Source organism: Octopus sinensis, linkage group LG1 (genome assembly GCF_006345805.1).
Source record: "Octopus sinensis linkage group LG1, ASM634580v1, whole genome shotgun sequence".
Lineage (NCBI taxonomy): Eukaryota > Metazoa > Mollusca > Cephalopoda > Octopoda > Octopodidae > Octopus > Octopus sinensis.
In genome coordinates, this window is record NC_042997.1 from 103,333,400 (window position 1) to 103,340,899 (window position 7,500).

General features: G+C 32.2%; 1 protein-coding gene across 2 annotated transcripts in view; it reads left to right on the forward strand.

Moving 5' to 3' along the window:
* Positions 1 to 2,852, forward strand: part of LOC115214942 (carbonic anhydrase 2) — a 39,907-nt gene extending 37,055 nt beyond the window's left edge. Inside the window, exon 10 of one of the 2 annotated variants that reach the window (XM_036503460.1) lies at positions 2,751 to 2,852. The gene's annotated coding sequence lies outside the window, so the exon portion shown is untranslated. Of the gene's footprint in view, positions 1 to 2,066; positions 2,506 to 2,750 lie in introns of those variants that run through there. The other variant, XM_036503461.1, reaches the window with a different exon arrangement.
* Positions 2,853 to 7,500: the final 4,648 nt, after the last annotated feature.

Genomic DNA, 7,500 nt, shown 5'->3' on the forward strand with positions numbered 1-7,500 from the left:
TGTACACCAATATTTGTCGTTAGCATATCAGGCAAAATGCCTTGCGGTATTTAGTCTCTCTTTAGTACAAAGTTTAAATTTTGCCTAGGTCGGATTTACCTTTCATCTTTTCGGGGTTGATAAAATAAGTACCAATATGTTTAATCGACTTAGTCCAGCACCCCAAAACTGCATGCCTTGTGCTAAAATTTGAAATCAATATTTGCAGTAATGAAAACTTAAAGGAATAATCTTTAATTTCCATACTAGTGATCGTGAATGCACAGTGTATGAGATATTATAGAGATAGAAATATAGGGTTTTTGTTGTTATTTTGTCTTTCCTAAAGAACATTTTCATGTAAACGAAAGGCAAAATGTTCTCAAATTGAAATCAAAACTAAATTTTGCTTAGAATCTAATATTTTACTGCTTAAGGATTTTGAAGGTGATGACAATAATTCGAATAAAACATGTTTCAAGAGATACTTAAATGCTATTTTTCCTGATGGTTTAGTTTACATTGATTTCTATTGTGCATCGTTTTTGTTGTTTTTCTCTTTTTTCTTTTAAGCTTATAATACTTTCGGTATACGCATTTTATATAAACCAATTTCAGAGATCGTCTCTATTTCTCACTGTCACTCCCTTCTCTTCTCTCTCTCTTTCTCCCTCTCAAATCATGGCGGGCGTTTTATTTTATCATGGGTGAAAGAACTTTTGAGGTATAGTTTATACTGGATTTTAATCACACACACATTTTTTTTCGCATTTAAATTCTAAATTATCTGTCTCTTAAACTTGTAATATGGTTGCATTGGTAGAACAGAGCTTCATACTACATGCCTTGTGTCACTTTGTCTTTATTAAATTCTGCGCTTAAATCCAACCATGCCTTCCATCTTTCCCAGGTTGCTGAAATACATACCAGTTAAATACTAGTTTTTGCGTCCATGTGTATAATCGATCAAAATGTGTAACCTCGCGCCAATGTAAGAAATTGAAATTTCTGATATAGTTATCACTTTGAACCATGCACGTAGTGAGTTCTGTACTATAGGCGATAAACTTCAGGCCGTTTCTATCAACGAGCTAGTTTCGATCACATTAATGCGCCTAAGAAAGGCAAATGAGTCAAACTTTGCTGGGCACTTTTTAAAAATATGAAGCTCTGTTCTCATCCGCTTGAATCTGCATAAATTACATTATTATTTAGTCAATTTATTTCTTTGTATTTACTTTAAAAAATATTTCCAAATTTATATAGATATAAATCACATAGAATTTCGAATTCGTATGAGGAAAAGTGTGCAAAGAAAATGCTATGTAGGTTACATTTCAACACTGCTTTTGCTTTTATCTTTGAGAAAGAAAATCCTTGGAAACCATATGCCATGATTTAAAGAGAGAGGGTAGAAAGAAACTTTGAAATCTCACATCGAAAATACGCAGAGAAATTCATTTGCATTTAGCCCAAGATCTATGAGTTGACATTCCCTTAGTGGAAGCACTCCGTCGGTTACGACGACGAGGGTTCCGGTTGATCCGAATCAACGGAACAGCCTGCTCGTGAAATTAACGTGTAAGTGGCTGAGCACTCCACAGACACGTGTACCCTTAACGTAGTTCTCGGGGATATTCAGCGTGACACAGAGAGTGACAAGGCCGGCCCTTTGAAATACAGGTACAACAGAAACAGGAAGTCGTCTAAATCTCTTGAGTTTTCCAAACAACTTTTCTGATTTCGGTAGAGCTTTACATCTAATGCACTTTACTAACACTACAACTTTGCTGGTAGACTTCATACAATCAGACCCTAATTTTGAAAATTTGTGTTTATATTCTACGCCTATACATATTAGTTTGCGGCTGTGTAGTTATCAGATCCGAACCATTAACATGACTAGCACATACTCTATCAAGCGCCGAGGGATAAAAATCGAAGGCGGCTACGTTCGACACTACTTGAACTAAGAATGGGACAAAATGCCGGAAGCTTCTACTGTTTCTCTCACTCAGCTACCTTTACCAATTTAAATGACAGTCGTTGACAATAAACAGACCAGTCCTCAATTTTTCTTTTTCCAGCGAAACCATTTGGTACTAGTGCTTATTCAGTTGCTAATGCTGCATTGTATTTCCATATACATGGAAACTGTGAGAAGGACTTGTACTAAAGCCTACATATTATTTTGGTTGGAATTCACAATTGGATATATCACAGACTACATATAGAAAACAATACAGAGGAGAGTGGTTATAAAATATTTAGTTATACTATCTTATGCACGTCTCATTGACAAAGAGTTATTATTAGTTATATAATGGAAATTATATAATCAGATCACATTGTAAAATTTGCAGAGAGCCGTAACTCTCATTCGTAATAACACTGGGATAGTAACAGCGTTTCTATGCAAGTTACACATCTCAGAAGATCTGTCAATGCAAATTGGTTGTAGAAATTACAATATAATTATTTTGTTAATGAAACGCAAAGTGGTGTAAATAAATATATTATAAACTATCTCGCCTCTTTTGTTTTGTCACATATATATATATATATATACATACATATATATATATATGGGTGTATGAGTGCGCGCGTGTGTGTGTGTGTGTGTTTATATCAAACTCTTAATTACAGAAATATTATTAAGTGTTCATTTTCCGTTCCTGCCTTTTACACATTTCAAGTTATGTATTTTTACATGCTGAGCTTTTAGGCCAAAGAAAGAGATCAACTTCAATGCCATTTTCTTACTGTTCCAGTTTTAAAGCAAGACTTGTTTTATGGTTTAATGGTGGAAAAGGCACTGAAGAAAGCTGCATTAAGAAAAGCTTCGTATTTAATAAAATTACTATAAAACATTCTAAGCGTCTCTCATTTTTTTTTTATCTTAGTAATTCTGACTCTTCAGCAATACTGTTTGAGGGAATGATTAATTTCTCTTAATGACTAAAGTACATTATTTAAATTATGTAGTTTGACCTCATAATGAATTACCATATATTTTATAAAATTCATTGAGACAGAGTAAAAAAAATCATGGTTATGTAGATAAAAGCAATGTGATATGAAGTGCCGATGCAACAGGTTAAAGAATTTAACCCACCAATGTACGATCAGAAGCTGAAATTCCTAACCATTTAACCACGGGTATTCATTATACAATACATATAATTAATTAAATTCAAAAGTGAGAGATAAAAGTATTTACTCCATATATTTATAATTGTTTCGTATTCTGTTTTCAGTAATATTATCGCCCCTAAAGCGCCCTACATACATATAAATATACATACAGATGTATGGACATACGTGTAATTTAGAACAAGGAATAAGATTTCTCATAAGAACATTTTATGGGCATTAAATAATTGGGTCTATCGAATTAAGCTGGGTCTATTCAATATATACAAATTGACCTGGGATTTATTAGCTAACGACGCAACCTTCTTAAATATAAGAAACGCTCAATTTAGAAACTCCGGTAAATACAACGAAAGAATAAAGTAGATAAGATAAAATATGTAAAACAAAATAAAATTTTCTTTTACTTATCTTCACTCTCCACCATTGTGACACCCGGAGTTTCAGAAGCACGCTGACGTTAATTTGATACCCTAAAAACAACTGTCTTCTTGATGGCGAAATACTCTACGAAGAGCTTACCGTGAGTATTGTTTGATTCTTTGAGTCCCTATTTCCGCTTGTACATGCATATATATGTGTGTATATGTATATGTATATGTAAATATATATATATATATATATATATATATATATATTATATATATATATATATAATATATATATATATACATACATATATATATATTGATTTTTCTGAGAAGTTAGCATATAAGGAAGACTTATAACCTCCACGCGCACACCGGAAGAGGACCAGAAAGAGAAACATAATTGGTTGTTCAATCCTCCATTTGACCAAAAAGTTTTCATTAATGTAGCTTTGAGCTTCCTGCCGTTGATTTAGAAATAGTTCCCCGGGGCCATAAAAACTGTATGCTTTTCAACCCCTGTAACCTCACGGTGACCTCCTCCTGCTTAGACAACATCGCTTCTAAGGCTACACGCCACAACAGGCGCAAATATGCACTCACACTAACTCCAAACCCAACACTTTAATTTTCGAAACCCTACTAGCTGCCCTATAAGAGGATTATGTCTCTCAAGGGCTGTACTGTAAAAACCCATCCTCACACCATCCGATAGCATCACAAGGTACTACAACAGCATGAAGGGCAATGACTTCAAGGGACGGTACTCACCAAATATGCATTCGCATATTCCACTGAAATTAGGTAAATAATCCTTGCACTGAAATAGGTATTCCACTGAAATTAGGTAAATAATCCTTCGAACAGACAGTCAGCAGCGACGCCTGTCGGGTTCGGCTACTCATTGATAAAGGGAAAATATCCTGAAACATGTCTGTAGATGCCTGACCAGCAAGGGGAAGCAGCTGATCTCCCCTGTTCGAAGGTTATAATGGACACATATTTGTATGTCATATAGAAAGCTAGAGGTGATGGCCTCTTGAATCTAATCAACGGCAGCTTTCGTCCTATATTTATGGACTGCAATATTAGCTTGGCGATAACTGTTAACATCCAGTACCACTGCTGTAGTCTCCTTTAGAGAGACTTAGAAATAATAATATTTATATATATATGGCGGTGCCCCAGCATGACCACAGCTCATGAGCTGAAACTGGAAAAATCAAAATCAAAATCAAAATCAAATATATATATATATATATATAATATATATATATATATATATGTATATATATATGTATATATATATGTTATATATATATATAGATATATATATATATATTATATATGTATATATATAATATATATGTATATATATATATGTATATATGTATATATGTATATATATATGTATATATATGTATATATATTATATATATATAATATGTATATATATATATATATATGTATATATATATATATGTAATATATATATATATATATGGTATATATATATATATATGTATATATATATGTATATATAAATATACATATATATATATATATATGTATATATATATATGTATATAAATATACATATATATATATATATTATATGTATATATATGTATATATAAATATACATATATATTATATATGTATATATATATATATATGTAATATATATATATATGTATATATATATATGTATATATAAATATACATATATATATATATAGTATATATATATATATATGTATATATATATATATATGTATATATATATATATAGTATATATATATATATATGTATATATATATATATGTATATATAAATATACATATATATATATATATATATATATAAATATACATATATATATATATATATATATATATATATATATATATATATATATATATACGCGCATACACCGGAGGAAAGCACTTCTGTAGGCAAGGATATACATTCTCCCAGACAAACACGCACTCATTCGTTCGTACGTATACAAATGAATACTGGAATCCACATACCCACGTTCACCTATCATACTTACGAATATATACCCCTACATGCATTCTAAGTAAGAAGGCACCATACACATATATACACCAGGCAATAACGGACATGCATTCTCACACTCACACACCCATACACCTGATACATATGCAGCTGATATACACAGCTGATACAAACACCCACATATTTGCGCACGTGAGAACTCATACATGACTGATAAGCGCCTGCACCCATACGTATACACACTCTAGCTAACACGCACATATGTACCAACAAGCTGATGCCATCAGCTACCACCTACATGCCAGCTTACACACATACACACAAGAAAAGCAAGTAAACACGCATAGGCGTCAAACACCTACATCTAACCACTCATACATCTAGTACACACATACATGCACAAACATGTGTGTTTTCGGGAAAAATTTTTTATCAATGGCCAGCATATCAAAAAATACCTTTAAAGGTTAAATTTATAAATAATTTACAAAACAAGGGCAAAAGAAAAATTCTAATGCCAAATATGCCCCAAAAAAGACAAAATTGTCAAATAACCATTATAATTTATGCGACACGAAACAAACCGATAGAAATCTCTTTTTTTATAGATTTCTATCGGTTTGTTTCGAGACGCATAAATTATAATGGTTATTTGACAATTTTGTCTTTTTTTTCGGCATATTTGGCATTAGAATTTTTCTTTTACCCTTATTTTGTAAATTATATATATAATATATATATATATATATATATATATATATATATATATAGCGAGAGATTTTTCCCCACGTGTAGAAATATAAGAAAAATAGAAGTTGAAAATGCTCTGAGAATAGTTAAATATTTTTATACAATATATTTAAAGGTTTAACCGGTTTCACAGATTTTCAAAAAGTTCAAATAAAAAGACTTGGCTTATGTCGCAGCTGTCTTGCTTCTGACTAGTGCTTAAACCTTGCGCTATTTTTTTATAGGGAGTTCATAGGGAGTTTATAGGGAGTTCTTGTACTCTTTACTCTTTTACTTGTTTCAGTCATTTGACTGCGGCCAGGCTGGAGCACCGCCTTGCGTCGAGCAAATAGCCCACAGGACTTATTCTATCGGTCTCTTTTGCCGAAACGCTATGTTACGGGGACGTAAACGCATCACTATCGGTTGTCAAGCGATGTTGCGGGGACAAACACAGATACACACACACATACACACACACACACAAATATATATATATATACATATATATATATTCATATATATATATATAGGTAAACAGTAAAAATAATTACAGACATGGACAAGAACATGAAACACCACAGAGACGACACAAGAACCACAGGACGGGACATTCGAAGCCCTCAGTCATCAGTCAAGAACCAGATCATCTTAGCAATTTCGGCTGATTAATCTTGAGATTGCTCCGATTTGGGCAGCCCGCCAAGGGAAATCTAAGCCAAGCGCATTAGATCCCCTGGAAGAAAGCTTCGATATATATATATATATATATATATTATATATATATATATATATATACATATATATATATATATATTCATATATATATATATATATATAATATATATATATATATTATATATATATATATACATATATATATACACATATATACGACGGACTTCTTTCAGTTGCCTACCACATCCACTCACAGGCTTTGGTCGGCCCGAGGCTATAGTAGAAGACACTTGCCCAAGGTGTCACACAGTGGGACTGAACCCGGAACCATGTTGTTGGTAAGCAAGCTACTTACCACACAGCCACTCTTGCGGTTGTTTCTTTCTGAAATGTCTTTTTAGTTGATGGTGACTATAATTTCCATATTTAGGTGTTTGATTAATCGGTAGCGAATGGGGTTTGTGGATTTTAACTTCCTTCAGGAATGGGTTCTCGGTAGAGTACTCGTTTTCTAAATGAGATTCATAATTGGAGAACAAAAGAGAACTTCTCTCCCATCGTTGAAGATAT